This window comes from Heliangelus exortis, chromosome 26, assembly GCF_036169615.1.
Source record: "Heliangelus exortis chromosome 26, bHelExo1.hap1, whole genome shotgun sequence".
Lineage (NCBI taxonomy): Eukaryota > Metazoa > Chordata > Aves > Apodiformes > Trochilidae > Heliangelus > Heliangelus exortis.
Window position 1 is genome coordinate 5,331,132 of NC_092447.1, and position 13,482 is coordinate 5,344,613.

Here is a 13,482-nt window from a genome sequence, read left to right on the forward strand (position 1 = left end):
GTTATCAAATAATGAGCTGCAAAAGGAGATCTGTAGATCCCTCACCATCAGTCATTCTCTGCTCCTGGTGCAGACCCCTTGGATGAGCAGCCATACTTAGCCCGTTCACCGAAGAGGGAAGATTTTGACAGCAAACTTTTCCTCATTGAAATCCCTGTTTCCTTAGGGGGGGTGTGCAGGGAACAGAGAACCCTTGTGCCGAGGCAGCCGGGCACACATCCTGCAGGGGTTGCCAGCTCGCACAGCACCAGGGACCCGAGAGGAATTTCACAGTGCTTTCCTTCTGAGCACTTGGATACTGGAGGAACAGAAAGAAGGATGAGGACTCAGCCCTCCTCAGACCCTGCTGGGTTTCAGGCGTGTGATGGCAGTTGGCTGTCATTTTTTTCTCCTCCTTTGGAGCTGTAGCAGCAGCCTTGTGCTGCGCCTGAGCACCAGCCCCGCGCCTTCCCTCCCTCTCTGTTTCTCTTGGCTCTTGTGAAACTCTCCGGCGTGTCTTGGGGACCTTTCCAAGGAGAGAGCCAGCAAGGCACACCACTGATTTCTCTCCCGTGCAAATCGAGCATGAAATGGGCAGCGTGGATCCAGCAGGCAGGGCTGGGGAGGCAGATCCTGCCTGCCACTGACAGGCACCTTCAGCTGGAGGAGAGGAGAGCGTGGGAGCTGAACCTGGGGAGCTGCTTTTCCTCCTGCTAGCCCAGAGCTCTCGCATTTCGGAGCTGATGCCTGGAAGGTTTTTTGCAATTAGGTCCTGGGAAGCTACGGAGAAACCTGGAACTGTTAGGCCTTGGCTAGGGATCCCATCCATGGAAAGAATAGATCATTGTAGCAGGGGTAAGTAGCACGCAGCCTCGGAGATCTCTGTGCTTGCTCTGAGATCCTTTTTGTTTCCTGGCACAGGGTAATAATAACGACACTAAAATGGAAACAGCTGGGAGAATGCCTGCAGGATGGCACCAAATGCTAATGTGACAAGAAGGAATGACTCAGATTACAATTTACCAGGCAAGGATTTCTTTGCAGAATGATCAGATGGGGTCTAAAGGGGGAGTTTATTGCAGCTTTGTGTAGACCGCCTTGCATTAGGGATTTTAAACCTCAGGATAATGCAGACTGTGCCTCTCCTTCCAGAGATTAACCTGTGGCCTTTTAAGAGATTTTTTGCACTGAGGGAGTCTCTCTGAAAGCCACAGTAATGAGGTATAAGGAATTAACTGGAAATGGGGCTGGGGAACAGCCCAGTCAGAAGTGCTTTCCTACCTCAGCTGGAGTAGGGGCTGTGACACTTCTGGGGCATCTTCTACTCCTTGGAGAAATGAGGGACCAGGAGAAAGAGGAGTGCATTGAATCTCAGGCTGCTAGATGTGTTTCAGGCAGTTGCAAGTAGTGCCTAGAACAATTCCTTTGTTAGGAGAGTAGGTTTAGCAAAGGTTTTGTTTTAAAATGAGATTTTAGGATTTATTTCCGTTTCTTTGATCTTACATGCATCTTGCTTTAAAAGTAATCCTTGGAATCTATAGTAATATCTGTTGATAAAGGGAATTAATACTGACTCTGAACTTTTACCTGGATGATTTTCTAAACCTTTACTACATGTTTCTTTTTGGTGCAGGTATATATATATATATGTGAAACATAGATTTAGATGCACCTTTAATGAGGTGCAGGGACGCATAATACTCACCCCAGACACGTTGCTGACAGGAATTGTAGAAAAATACACACTTCTTTAAGTTTGACAAGACTAAATACTTTTTTTTTTTTTTTCATTCATAGCCCGTAAATTATTAACTGGACAAAATCAGCATCTGGGCTTTCTAGGAATGATTTTGTCCATGTGCCTCCCTCTGAAATCCTTGCCCCAGGCATCTCAGTCCTGTTCCCAGCTCTCAGTACATGGGTGCAGATCATTGAAAACCTCTGCAAGACCCCAGCAAAATAACTCTGAGAATTCCCACTGCTGCTTCCTGTGTAAACGGGCACTGGAAGCTTTTGGGATGTGTTGTAACTTCTCCCTTTATGCTGGCTCAGCTCTCTTTGGCTTTTGTGGAGGAGAGCTGGTTTTAAACCACTTCCCATTTCCTGCCTATCTTTGCTCACTGCTTTTCATATGGCCCAATGAGCCTTTTATTCCTTCCACCCAATTTGCATATGTGAATGAGGGGAATCTCTGTAAATTACAGACTTTTTTTTTCCCCTCTGAGTTGCATCAGGCTGAGTGACACCTTTGGGTCTGTGGTTAGTGTGAGGAGGAAGAGCTGGTGGTAAAGTTCTTGAGCTACTGAAAAAACTGAGCTTAATATTTGCCATAGCCAAAGCATCTGAGAGCTTTGTTGTGTTTTATTTATGTGCTTGTGTTTGGCTGAGCAGTCAGGGGAAGGACTGTTGGGACAAGCTGCTTTCCAAATACTGCACAGTGTGCATGGCAGTGCTGCTCACACAAAATTCAGCAGCTGAGAGATTTAAATTAACTATTTGGAACCTATTTGTCTGACTTGTGGCTCTTTTCTTATGCTGATTCCTTACAACACACTCCTGGGAGTAGCTGGGTTTTCTCTTTCTTTCTTTTGTATCTCACATTTTAAAAACTAGGAATTCCTAGGGAACAACTTGATATGCTCCTGAGATCTGGGGGGCAGATGCCTACCAAGTGCTGTGCAGCTAAATAAGAGTCAAACCTCAGAAGTCTGAAACAGAAGGAGAAGTTCAAAGTCCTCAGCGTTGTCCAGCACTGCTGGTTGTGTGCTGCACTTCCTGGGAAGATGCTCAAACAAGTGCTCAAACTCTTCTACATCAAAACCACATCAAACCCCTCAGCTTGAAGCCTGGTTTACTGTACCTGGAGGTGTCTGAGCCTGGAATTGCTGCAGTGTTTATAATTATATCTTTTGTCAGCACTATAATATTAATGGGAACCTACACCCTGTGTCATTTAACACATCCTTGCAATGGATTTTATTAAGGAAACATTTCAGTTAGGCAGTTTCATTTTATGGGAAATGAACTTGAAAGGTAACTCGGGCAGCTCAAGAATATTTTCTTTTTGCCTGTGCTGCACTTGTTGCTTTCTTTCCTTTCCTTGTGAGCCCTGACATCTGTACAGCAAGCTGCAGGTGGCTCTGCTGGGGCAGGGGAAGATCCTGAGGCTGTGGAGCAAGACATCACCCATCCCTCTGTGCCTGTCAAAGGGAAACTCTGTTTTCTTCAACAGCAAACGAATCATTTAATCAACAAGGTGCCAGGATGGGGGCTCTGTGTTTACTGGAACCAGATGCATTCCCAGCTCTGAGGCTGGGCTTGCCCTACAGCCTTGCTTTTAATGTCCACCATAGCTGTGCCAGGAAAACTGCCTTTTTCCACTGGGTTTTGTCCCATGGTATGTCTCTTGGTGGTCGTAGATGGAGCCAGTAACTGATTCTGTTCCTTACCTTCTAATCCCTAATTCCTGAAGCACGTGTCTAGGCAGCAGACCCCATGGACCTTTCCTCCTGTGCTTCAGGGCTGCTGGAGCCTGCTCAGCATGGTGCTGCCCATGGCCTCAGAAGTTCTGCTGAGGATGAGTAGGAACAGTGTTGCCTGCACCCATCCATACTCTGAGATCTGCTCTGGCAGGGATTCCCCAGCTGTGGTCACACTTACTGGATGCAGGGACTTTCCACCCTGTCACCATCTGTAACTTATTACCCCTTGTATGTCTGGCACAAGTACAGCCAGCCATGGCCCTGGGAGGTGGTTGTTTGAGGGCCACTGCTTAGTGTCCTGTTGGATTGTTGTCTTCTGAAACACTGGAAGTAGTTTCCCACAGGAGAAAAGGAGAAGAAAAGGAGGTCAATATGGAAGCAGAATACCCTACAGGAAAGGGAAGTGTGAAGCAGCAGAGCTGCATTCCTCCCACGTCCTCCCAACTTTGATTACAAGCAATACAGATTCTGCTTCATACAAAGGAGCAGAAAATGCAGGTTTCACCCAGCTAAGGTCAAAAGCAGTGTGGCTTTCATCTAAAAAGTTCTCTTGCTGGCAGTGTTTTGGGTCTGATTTCTCTTCTCTCTCTGTAGCCTGGAATGCCAGCAGTCAGGAAGTTCCCTAAGGGTCACTTCATATGGAGCTTTAAAGACAAACCCACTAAATTCCAACCAGAACCCCCCCTGGGTGGCAGATGCAGCTGATGGAGCACTCAGGATATTTTGTCCTCTTTGCCAATCATCAGGTGCCCCAGGCACTGCTCTGCATGCAGCCTCACCCAGGGGCTGTGTGTTGGTTTGGTTTTCATGACATCAGATATTTGAGCCTGGTGAAAACATTCTGCTTTCAGACCTTAAGAAAAGTTGGGTTTTGCCTAATGGAGTCCCTGATGGCTGCATCTGAAGTTTTTATGAATTTTTCATTGTGTATGCAGAATGACCTTCTTACACATTGAAAGGAAATAAAAGGGTGAGACCACATGAGAAAACATTTGCAACTTAATACGGGAAAATCTGGGGAAAGTATCTCTGATACAACTCTGCAATTTGATGTCTCAACAAGCTTAGACATCAAATACACTTGGCTTAAAAATGAAAACAAACAAACCCCAGCAGTGTGTACATAAACTGCCTGCCTTGGCAGCTCAGCCTGGGATCAGGCATTGGAAGTGAGCTCTTTCCAAGTCACGCTTTCCTGACTGCACTGAGAGTCCAACTCTGTCAAGGTTACTCCTGATTTCAGGTTCAGAGAGCACACTGCCTGGGAGCAGCCTTAGGAACCTTTGTCAAGCCTTACATTCTGGAATCAACCTCTAAATCAAAGCCCCAGACCAGAAGTAACTAAATCTCCTGAGTTGCCCCTTTTCTGCCATCTTCCAGAGATGCCACTTGCTCTGCAAGAGCTCAGCTGGGAGCTTAGTAAAGAGCTGCTGCTCATCACCCCCCAGGAGCTCTGTTTTTTCCTTGGTTTGGTCAGCGTGGGTGCTGCTGTGGAGTTAGGATCTGCCCTTTTCTCTAGCTGGGGGGATTTATAAACAGAGGTGGGATTTATTAGTCTTGAAGGTGAAGCTCAGTTGAAGGGGTGCTGAATAATCATACATCCACAGGAAAACTTGTCTCCTGTGATTTACAGGCTTAAAATGGGTCTGAAAGTAGCTACAGGCAAAATACACATCCTGGCAACCTTTAAAATTTACTTGGTGCTTGTACTTGCATAAAATTTGGCCTTCTGAGTACAGCTGGGAGTTGGTGTCTGCTAAGCCAGGATTCCATCTCACAGCTATTGCTAGCATCCCCTTCCCATGTTCTGTGATGTTTTCTGTTGTACCCTGCTCAATCCAGGGGGGGAAACCAGGATCTCCTCATGGGAACATTTTGCTTTTTTACTGCAGAGCTTTGTTTGAGTTTGATTTCAGAATCAAAATACAGAGCTGAGCTGTTTGCCAATATTAACAAACATCCATGGTCAGAATTAACCTGGATGATGCTTCTACCCCGTTTATCACCCACACTTTCTATCACTGACATGAAAATCCAGCCACTCTGGGTGGATTTGGTTTTTTTGTCTTGTTGAGCTCTAATGTGTTTGCTGAGTTGGGTACCAAGAGCTTTCAAAAAGATATTTTCAAGTAATAGTGAACAAATGGAGTTTCAGGAATGAAAATTAATCTTTAAACATTGTTTTTACTGTCATGATTACTTCGGGATATTTGTGGTTGGTTAAAGAAGCCAGTCAGTCCAAAATGTTCTTTTCTGTTCTGAAGTCCCAGCTCAAAATGAAAATGAGAAAGCAGGAGAAGATGGGGTGTTGTGTGGGGGGGGTATAATTAGCACATTTAGCAAGATAAACCTGGAGAAAGGAAAAAAAGGCCAGATAAATACATATCTGCTGTCAGAGTAATTACTTAGAAAATATTTCCCTGGGTAAAAAGATTTGCCAAAGTAAAATTTTAAATATAATAAAATAATAGCTTCAAATAGATCAAAAAACAGGTCTTGGAGGTACTTCATTACAAGACAAAGTGATACAAGTAATGGACTCAGCTAAATGAAGATGAAGTGGTGTTTGAATCACCAGGGTAATTTGGGAAAAGGATTGTACATTAGGAGGCTGGAGCTAAGAGAGGGACTAAAAGCTTTTTCTTATAAAAACTTTTCCTTACTAGCCTGCATCTCTTGAGTATGATCAGTGTTAAGGCTTTTAATTTCTTCAGGATTTGTCTCAGGGATATTTGGGTCCCAGGATTTTTTTTTTTTTCTAAATAAAACATAGCAATCTTTCACAGGAAAAGAAGCCTCATGTTTCTTACTCCTGGCCACCAGACATGCTTTTCACCCCATCCATACATTCCAAAGCCATGCAGAAAGGTGGCATTTGTCCTGTGGTTTTTGCCTTGTCTGATTCACTAAATTGCACAAACATCATAAATTAACTGGAGGACAGACATCAAGGAGACGTTAGAAGTGTGGTGGCTTAGAAAGAAATAACCCCCCCCAAAAGTTTATTCCCTATGCTGCAGGAAAAATTTGTGAGATTTAATGGTGGTTTGGAAACTTAATGAGCTTCTGCTAGGGCTGACTGTGAGCATCAGTTGCATGTGGCTGTGTTTGCCAGGGAGTTAACCTTAAATTCCATCTTGGAAAAACGTACAGAGATTACCAGGATTCCTTGGAACAATGACCCAACCTCTGCCAGGAAAAGCATCAGCCTTTCCACTGACTTGAAAAGTCCTGGCTAGAGGCACTGCCTCAGCATGCTTGCCACCTCTTCCTGAGATTGCTGCAGATGAAGCTCTCTTGGAGATGGAACCTCCTGAAGTTTCTGCTCCATGACCTCTTCCCTGCCTGATGCTGAGCTGGGCTCATGGACGGGGTAAAAAGTGAAAGGGCTTTGCTTACCTTACCTTGCCTTGCTTGTGCTCTGTAGCAAACCTGGAAACAGCTTAATATTATGAAGCTTTGCAGGGTCTCTTAATCTGTAGAGAGCAGCTGTAGTAATTTTAGGCACATTCAACGACTTGGATGAGGGTATAGAATGTACCCTCAGCAAGTTTGCTGATGACACTAAGCTGGGAGGAGTGGCTGACACACCAGAAGGCTGTGCTGCCATTCAGAGAGACTTAGACAGGCTGGAGAGTTGGGCTGGGAGAAACATGATGAAATTCAACAAGGGGAAGTGTAGAGTTTTGCATTTGGGGAAGAACAACACGATGTCCCAGTATAGGTTGGGGGCTGAGCTGCTGGAGAGCAGTGTAGGTGAAAGAGACCTGGGGGTCCTGGTAGACAAGAAGATGCCCATGAGCCAGCAATGTGCCCTTGTGGCCAAGAAGGCCAATGGCATCCTGGGGTGCATTAGAAAGGGTGTGGTTAGTAGGTCAAGAGAGGTTCTCCTCCCCCTCTATTCTGCATTGGTGAGGCCACACCTGGAGTATTGTGTCCAGTTCTGGGCCCCTCAGTTCAAGAAGGACAGGGAAGTGCTTGAAAGAGTCCAGCGCAGAGCTACTGAGATGATTAAGGGAGTGGAACATCTCCCTTATGAGGAAAGGCTGAGGGAGCTGGGTCTCTTTAGTTTGGAGAAAAGGAGACTGAGGGGTGACCTCATCAATGTTTTCAAATATGTAAGGGGTGAGTGTCAGGGAGATGGAGTTAGGCTTTTCTCAGTGGTGACCAGTGATAGGACAAGGGGTAATGAGTGTAAATTGGAGCACAGGAGGTTCAAGTTGAATATCAGAAAAAATTTTTTTACTGTAAGGGTGACAGAGCCCTGGAACAGGCTGCCCAGGGGGGTTGTGGAGTCTCCTTCACTGGAGACATTCAAAACCCACCTGGACACGTTCCTATGTGATGTACTCTAGGTGGCCCTGCTCTGGCAGGGGGGGTTGGACTAGATGATCTCTCGAGGTCCCTTCCAACCCCTAGGATTCTATGATTCTATGGTTCTATGATTCTATGATTCATTGCTTTGAGAGGCCATGAACTGTGTGTTTCACAGGGGATCGTGGCATTTGCATGACTTTGCATACAGGTAGGTGCACTTTACCTGTTGCTTGGCAGCAGGTTCTCTGGTGCTGATGCACAGTGCATGGCACTGCCTGCCTGCAGGGCAAAGCAACCCAAGCCCTGGGCAGCACCCTGTGTCCAGGGATGCCTCAGGAGATGCACCTGCTGCTCAGAACTGAGCCTGGTTCTGTCTCTGTCTTGGTGTGAGATGCCAGAAATGTATCAGTGATGGATACGTGGGACTGTGCCTGCATTTTGCAGGGAAAGCTGCTAATTTCTCCCTGTGGATTCATGTTGTGTCAAGTGTACACTCAGACATCAAAACTGTTCCCAGGAGCCAGCCACCAGTGTGCAAATGCAAAAACATTTTGGCTTTCTTCTGGCTGAGTTCATCATTCTTAGAGAACTTTAGATAAGAGCTTGGAAGATGCTGTGTGGAATATCCATTTCCTCTCCGAGAGTTTGAGTTCTTCCACAGGCTTTTGCTGCTCTCTCCAGTGCTCTTTCCTGGGGCTCTCCTAGCTCAGTGTGGGCTCCACATTGCTGCTCTGAGATGTTTTCTCAGTGGTTCAGTGGCAGGTTTGAAGTTTTGTAGGAATAATTCTGCTCCTTCTACCTGGGAACAGATAGGGAGAAGATTTGGAGGGAGAAGAAATCCAGCATGTTTTCCTAGCCTGTAGATTTCATTCTCTCCTTAATTATCTATTTAATGCCTTCCACATTAGATTCTAACTTTACTCTGTTGCAGGGCTGGGATTTTTTTTTTCTTTCTTTAATTTTCTGTTCTTTTTAAAATAAATTCTTTTTAGCTGCAATATTTCAATCTTAAGTGACAAAGCTGCAAAATGAGTTCCATTGCTGGAAGCAAGGCAGGCTCATGGTGTTAGCAAACACACAGGACAGATTTGCCAAAGCTCTTGTAACCTTTAAGTATGTTCAGCCCTCTGCCAGCAGCTCTGCATCACTCCTGAGATACGTGTGTGCAAGCAAGATCAAGAAAAAGTGTCCTCATGGCTTCATGAAGCAGAAGTTGGGAAAAAAAAAACGTTTTGTAGATTACTCAGATCCCAGGTTTTGCACAAATTATGCTTTCTTCAGGAGAGCTGCTTGATGGAGTTAACATCACTTTGCAAACAAGGAATGAAAGCTGAAGGTATGCAAGTGAGGTGGCTTTGGGACCTGGGTGGTTTGAGCCACAGCCCCACTCCCCACCCAAAGCAAAGCCACCTCTTCCCTGGGGAGGATTTGGCATCTCAATTCAGTACCAGCAGTCCTGATCTTGGCAGCAGATTGATGTAGTGCTGTTCCTTGAGGGGATTTTTAAATGTTTTTAAGAGGAGCAAATATAGCATAAAAAAGAGGCTTGAAAGTTTTGTTTTTCCTTATTTTTCTGTCTGTGGTCTCACAAGTGCAAATGGGGCCATGGAAAAGCTGCCTCTGGTCCAGTTTGAATCCTTTCTGCAGTCACTTGCCCTTTGCCTTCTGGATGTCAGTGTGGGGAACGTGGCAGGTCCCAGACAGGTTCAGAGTGGGCTTGAAATTGTGGAGTTCCAGACAAACAAACGAGTCTTTCAAAGGTTTGCTGCTTTGCTTTAAGCTTAGACCTGCCAGAGTTGGATGTGAGGTTGATTCTTGGAGGGAGAGCAGAGGGGAGCTTCCAAAACCCCTTTGGAGAGGAGAGATGAGAGCAGTTCTGTTCTTGTTAACCCCTCAGCTGGATGAGAAATGCCATGCACAGCACTGTGCTTTGGGGTGAAACCTCTGAATGTGCCACCTCATAACTTACCTTCCTGTTTGCTCTGGGGCTGTTTATCTCTCCCAGAGGGATAACCAGGGTATTATCCTCTGCAGGAGACTCCTGTAATCACTGGCTTTATCTAGAGATGAGCTGCTGCTTCTCAGGTGGTGGCAAAGCCACAGAAGCATTTTTAAACTGAGCCTGCCTGTAAAACATGATCAATAAAATCTTGGCTAGCAAGCACTGATCTCGTGTATGATTTGTGTAGGAACCAGGTATGGAGCTTAATTTTGTCTCTCCTGTTACCAAGGTGAAGCTGTTATTTTAGAGGGGATTGATCAGTCAGATCTTGCTTGCTGGCTCCCAGCTCCTGCTGCTCAGCTGCACAAAGCCAGCCTGAGTTTGCAGGGAGGGGAGGACTTGCCTGCTGCTCCAGGGCTTCACACACATCAGCTTTTTGTGGGTGTGTGCAGAAAGGCAGAGTGGGGACCCTCAAACTTGGCTCTGGGTAAAGGCAAATTTGAATTTGCCAGCACTGTTCTCCATGCAGCTGTTCAAGCCTGTGCTCACAGGAATGCCTTTAAGGCTTGCTTTCTGTATCATCAAATGCTCCCACTGAGAACATTAGGGTACCATAAACCTCCTTGATGAGGTCAGTAGTGTGCTCATGCTAGCCAGGCATGCATATTCCAGTAATAAATGAGGCTAACAGAAACTAATGCATCAGAATTGGTTATCAGGTTCAGAAAGTCTGACAGCCATCTGTAATGTGTGAAATAAACACTTCAGGTGATATACCATATATATAAAGTTATCCTGTTTAACACTTTGGTGAGTTACCACAAACACTATTTACAGGTTCTGTTGTTCCGCTAAGGTGATTCACACTGTAACTGCCCCAGGGGTATCCTCCAGACCCTGCTGTCTTTGAGAAGCTGAAAATCAATTCCTCAGTTTGGAGTCAACCAAATTCTGCCTGTGGGTCATGTTCAGAGTTGAAGAGAGGCCTTTGTTTGCTTTGTCCTCCCTGAAATTCCAGTCAGGTCCAGGTGCTTTTATTTTAAGGGATGCTGCAGGAGGAAGAGCTGTTAAACATCATGACATCCACAGTTTTTGGAAGAGCAGGGCTGCATGTCTGTTAGCAGAGCAAAAGAGCAACCATGCCACGTGGGGAACAGGGAGCCCAAGCAAATCTTCATCTTTCAGGGTACTTTCCTGCAAGGAGACTCTCATTAGAGGACAGAACCTGGAGATTTTCCTGTGTATGCACACAGTGGTCAGGAGGTTGGGAGCAGGAAGAAGAACAGTTCAGTGGAGCTTTTACAACTCTGAAAGAACACAGTTGTCTGTATGTAGGGCAATACAATGGATTTAAAATGTCACTTCCCACTGCAGTCAGTTGGCCTAAATGGGGACATTGGAAGCACTGAAGTGGAAACTGAACCACGTGGGGGTACAGTGGGTGAATGTGAATCAGGAGGTCAGTCCCTGGGTAGGTAATCTCCAAAGAGAAAGTTTGCTGTAACTTGGGTGTGAGGTCCAGGTGTTGTAGGACAACTAGAAATGATTCACCTGGAGAGTCCTTGTGTAGACTTGACTGAAGCCCAAACTGGTGTAAATGACAGTATCTCTAAGAGGAAAGGTGATGCAATATTCAGCCTTTGTCTTAACTTGACTCTTACCTCTTGCTGCCCTGTATTGTGTTGCAGTCTGGCCTGGAATCTCTTTAGGGAGCTGCTCCATTCATATTCTGACCCTTTCATTGCCTGCTGCTGGCTTTCCAGGGTCTGCCAGAGCCAAGGGGAGCCTGCAGTCCTGTCCTTCAGCACTGATCAGGGGGAAGCAAGACCTGCAATTTCCTTGTGTGTTGATGGAGTAGGTGTATGGTGCCCTAAGTAACCATGGGGAAGATTAAACGATGGAAACTTTTCTCCCAGAGTAGGAAACCCACACTTAATAGACATGGAGCTCCCTGGTACCTGACAAATGTGGAAAATATCTCCAGTCGTGTAGCAGCTTTCCTTTACTGCATGCTTTGTTATTTTGTTTTTCTTGGACTGTTAGTTTCAAAACTTGGTAGCAGTTGAAAGCTGAAATTTGATAGCAAAGGATGATGATGAAGTGAGGGGAACATCACATTTAATCACATTAATGGCAGCAGGCTTCACTCTGTTACACACAGAGAAAAGTCACTCTTAAAATTGCCTCTTTCTGAGATGTAATTTTTTTTTTTAAGTGGAATTAATCTCGCTGTGTCAGAGATCCTTTGTAGCAGTTAGAGCTGTCTGTGGGACTGGATGGCACACTGGGAAGCTTCATAGGAAAAAGCTGGCTTTGAAGGGAGAATTTATAGGTGATGCAAGAAAATGTTGAAGGAAGGCAAAAAAGAGAGGTGCTGAGAAAGTGGTCCAGGAGAAGCTGCACACATGCTCTCCCTTCCTCTAAATGTATTCAGCATCGTAAAAATAGAATAAATTGTGCCAATCCAAAGCCTTTATTTGGTCTGGAGATGTTTTCTAATTGCCAGCAATCGTGTATACACTCAGAAAAGAAATGAGTGTTCAGGAAGTTAGGGCTGGTGAAGGAAGAGTGCTGAATTTGTGTCTTCCTTACCAAGGGGAGGGAGATGCTGGCAAAATGCAAAGCTAAAGTCCCTCTGAGTCTTGGTGGTCATTTCTATAGAAGCAAATTCTGCCTTACATCTCCCTTGCCCCTGATCACCTGGTTTTGGCTTTCTGCTGCTTATGTTCATGAAAATACAGCAATTTGTGAGCTTTCTCCTCAGTCATGTGATTGTTTTCATTTGTAGTTATGTTGGGTTTTTTAGCTGATAGATAATTAGGATTTTGCTTTCAGACTTAAATATTTATGTTCACAAGAGAACAAGTCATGTTCCAAAAGACAGTTGTGGAAAAAGTCCTGAGCTCTTCTTCAGTGCTTTCTTTAAACTGGCATCATTTCTGCTGAAAAAAGCAAGTGAGTAACTGCTGGCAAGGGTGGCAATGCCTTCAACTGGGAATTTTCTGTCCATAAGACCAGGAGGAAAGGCAGTGATGCTGTCTCTGTGGATACCTCCTCCTGAGCCATCTTTAAGGGAGTGTTGCATGGTTTTCTCTTCCCAGGGCTCTGCACTGGATAAGGGTCATTTTCTTCTTTTTTTAATCTGCTTTGCAAATGTTATTAATTTGTTTATGATCACTTTGTAATATCTCCTTCAAGAGAAGTTCATGAAATGCAAGCCTACATGTCAGGTGTGGGATCCCAAGGCTTAGCAGGAGCAGCAGGACTAGTTGAAGGACTAGTTATGGCTCTCAGTACCTCTACAGGAATGACATGGTTAAATCTCTCCTCACTGCTCTGAAAAAAAAGCACATCCTGATGTTGTATTTAATGACTCTGGAGGTGATGAATGGTGCCATGAAGCTCTCTGTCGTGGTAAATTGCTCTACAACAGTGAAATTAGGAGATATGTCTTATTATTTAGTGTCTGCCTGAACATATAAAATAAGTAATGAATAAAGTTGGAGGGGGAAATCTCTGTTATCTGATACATGAATATTTATAGAGATATTTTCAGTTGAACAATTAATTTTGCACATTCCTAAGCTAGAGGTTTAATCCCTGGCTTGAACATTTTGCCCTCTTATGATAGTTTAAAAATAAAAATACGGTTCAAAAATAAACCAATCAGGTGAGATGCCAAAATCCAATGGCATTTGAGAGTCTGTGCAAGCCATGACTGCTGAATATTTTCTCTCTGACAACTCCAGACAGATAAGCACT

At 44.9% G+C, this 13,482-nt stretch overlaps 1 protein-coding gene across 5 annotated transcripts in view; it reads left to right on the forward strand.

Annotated features, from left to right (window-relative positions):
• Nucleotides 1-13,482, forward strand: part of ARHGAP32 (Rho GTPase activating protein 32) — a 204,222-nt gene that overhangs the window by 108,437 nt on the left and 82,303 nt on the right. The gene's annotated exons all lie outside the window — the stretch shown is intronic.